Below are 3,231 nucleotides of genomic sequence, written 5' to 3'. Positions count from 1 at the left end.
TCCCCCCGGCGGTGCGTCCCGCCGCTGTCCCCGGGCGCGGGGGGGCGCCGCTCTCTGCGGAGTCCTGTGTCGTTCCCTGCCTCCCAAGGGGTCCTGCGAACGCCCCGACCCCCGCCTTGCTCTCCGTGGAGCCGCAGGGGCAGGGCGGCATCCCCGCCGGCGTCTGGAGGGTCCCTCACCTTGGGCAGGGGACGTGCATCAGCCGCTCTGCGGAGTTTGTGGCAGGTTTTGAATCTTTCATACCATACTGATGGTTCCTTTGTTGCAGGGAAGATCTTGCTTTCCTTCGTATTTTTTTTTTTTCCAGAATCTTTCCTGCATGTTGATTTTTATCAGTTTTTAAGCCTAGATCCCATGTGTTTTTATTTTAGAATGTGGCATTGTTTTCTTTAAAAGAACAAGTATTTGTGCATCTGCCTTTTTACTAGTGATGTAATTGTACGAACAATTTATTTCAGCCTGTTGATAAGGATCTGCGTGTTCTGATGAGTGGAGCAGGGACAGATAGTAGGAGGAGGGCAGCTCTTTCATCTCTTGTCCCAGAGGAACACAAATCTCTGTGTCAAGAAAGGAAGCCATCCTTACTGCAAACAGATGAAACTAACTTAACCGCCTTTTCCTAAACTTATAATTTCCAAGCAAACCATAGGTATAGAATAGAGAAAAAGGGTCTTGGGGTAAAGGCTTCTGTCATAAATTCTTGCAGAGGGTCTAAAAAATTTTGTCTCTCTGGCATCTTCCATACCTAATATTCAGTGCATGTAAGAGGACTGAAGTGGTTCCAATGCAGTCATATTTCCTTGATTCTGATGAACTAGAGTATTAAAAATGTTGGCTGTTAGGGATTGATGACTGGGCATTCCCTCTGACTGAGCTACCTTTATGGTTTGTTTGAATTGTTTCTAGCTACCTAGTCTAGAACCTGGCCTTTTCTACGTGGTCCAGAGGAGAGGAAAGAGTCACTTCCCTTGCCAAAGTGTGGCATTCAGGAACTCCCTAGATGACTTCACGGTTCCTCCTATAGCTAATTGTGGTGATCTTCCTGCCTATGGCTACATAAAGTAGTTGGTTCTTTCCTCTTACAATTCCACCTAGCAGCAGTGCTACAGTAATGAGCCCTTCTTCAGGGGCTTACGGTCAAATAAAATAATCTTAATTTTAAATATTTAAAGTATGTCTTTCTTAAGTCCTGCCTCATGTTAATGGATCCTATGCAATGTGTGAGATGTTGGATTCTCTGCCTCTATAGAAATGAGATAACAAAAACTATTCTGAAGAAATTGCTGACGAAAAGAAAGGTTTTTTGGGAACTAAGCGCAGTCCATTACATTCTTCGTTTAAGAAAAATGTTTACTATCTCTTTATAATACAAAAATTGTTTCCTGATATAACTAGGAACCATTAATTCTTAGTTAGCTGATGATTACTTAAGCATCATCTGCTTTTTTTTTGTCCTGTACTCCTTCTAGAGATGCAAATAACAGTTTTACTTTTAATTAAGCTGGCAAATGTGAAATCTGTATGGATTTTTCTGAAGGACTTCACTAGTCAAATAATGTTTTGACAGACCTAAGCCTTTTTTTGCTATATTTTGAAGCCTAACAAATTGTTGACTTGATAAAATCGTAAAGGAGAGCTAGCTGTTATCCTTCCTTAATGTCTCTTTTGTAGATTTTTATTGATACGGGATTTGATGCACTCTATTATAAGACTTCTGGTAAAAAGCAATTTAAATGTATATTTCTAGTACTTAGACCTTCCAAAATGAGCCTTTTGCCCAAATAGCAAAGAAAGGAAGTATGAGGATATCCATTGAATGAAGGGCTTCCTGTAGCAAACACTGTAGTGCTGAATTATGAGAGAAGTGCTTTTATGAGTGCCATTCATTACCCAGAGACTGCTGTGGAGCAGTGTGGCACAGGAGGACACAGCCCTGATGGTAAACCCCGTCCCAGCTGCTAGCGAAATTCAGGCGCGCTCGGCAGACTCCCGGACTTGGACCCCATTCAAGCCATCCAACTCCCATATGTGCCACTAAGAAGTAGGTTTTTTTGAAGCATCCTGCTCTCAGCTGGTGAGAGAAACTATTTGGTGAAAGAAAATATTTCTTTGCTTTATCTCTGTGCTCTTAGGTTCATCTCCTGTGGGAATTATTCTAGATTCTGCTTCTACAAGTCAGCCTAGTACCAAGGAGAACGGGGAGTAATACTGTTTCTCTGCTTGGCTGCTGTCCTTGGGGTTCTGAAAGGCAGCGTGGAACAGCCTGGTCTTCTCAATACTGCAGCTGTTTGAGAATTGCATAGAGCAGAGGTCTTGGCAAACCTGGGAAGGCAGCACTGCATTGGCTCATTCAGAGCTGTTTACAGCCATTAAGGTTGGGAACCTGAGCTTATGTTTCAGGGGGGAAAAAAAAAAATCCGTTCTGATTTTAATGCTAAACAGTACGTACATCTTACTCCAGAGATAACGATGATTTTCTGCTAAATTGGGTAGCAAAATAAAGCAGTGGCTTTAATGCTTTTCTGAAAAATCTAGATTGTTTTAGTATTTTTTTTTTAAGGGACCTTATGTTCTGGGGAAATCGATTTAGGGGAAGGGCTGATTAGTCTCCTAAATCTTACTCTTAGAGATAAATTTTACAGTAATTTGAAGAATGTTGGCTATAAAAATTCTTCTCCAGCGTTGTAATTACGAGGTCATTGAAGGTTTCAGATGTTCATCTGTCTTTAGGTCAGAGGTATTGCACCTTTGTGGATGTGGATCCAAATCTCCATTGGGTGCTTTTTCTTTATGTATTTTTGTAAGAATTGTTCATTAACTTGGGGTTTCAAGTATTTCATACGTCTTTCAGCTCATAAAGGGGAGATGAAAATTAGATGGACTTTTCTTTCAGAGAGTTCTCAGTGAGGTTTAGTTATTCGTGGTGTGTAAGTACAGAACACTGGTAACTCCGATCTGGAAACCAGTGGCTTCTCAGTATTCTTGCACTGACATCCTTTTCTTATCCAACCGATGTTCCATGTGAGAAATAGGGACAGAGTTGGCTTTAGTTTAAGCCGATACCTAAGCTCCCACTGATTTTAGTTGTAATGAATTTTGCTCCTGTATCTCTACACGTCTTTTGCTATGAACTTTAAAAGCTGATAGTTTTGTCTCCATACATTCCTTTTTTGTGTGGGAGGGTCTTTAATGATCTTGATATTTTGTCTTCAGTAGAGGAGGAGGGGGGGA

Source organism: Charadrius vociferus, unplaced genomic scaffold, assembly GCF_000708025.1.
Source record: "Charadrius vociferus isolate BGI_N301 unplaced genomic scaffold, ASM70802v2 scaffold46, whole genome shotgun sequence".
Classification (NCBI taxonomy): Eukaryota; Metazoa; Chordata; class Aves; order Charadriiformes; family Charadriidae; genus Charadrius; species Charadrius vociferus.
Note: the sequence above shows the minus strand (reverse complement) of the source record.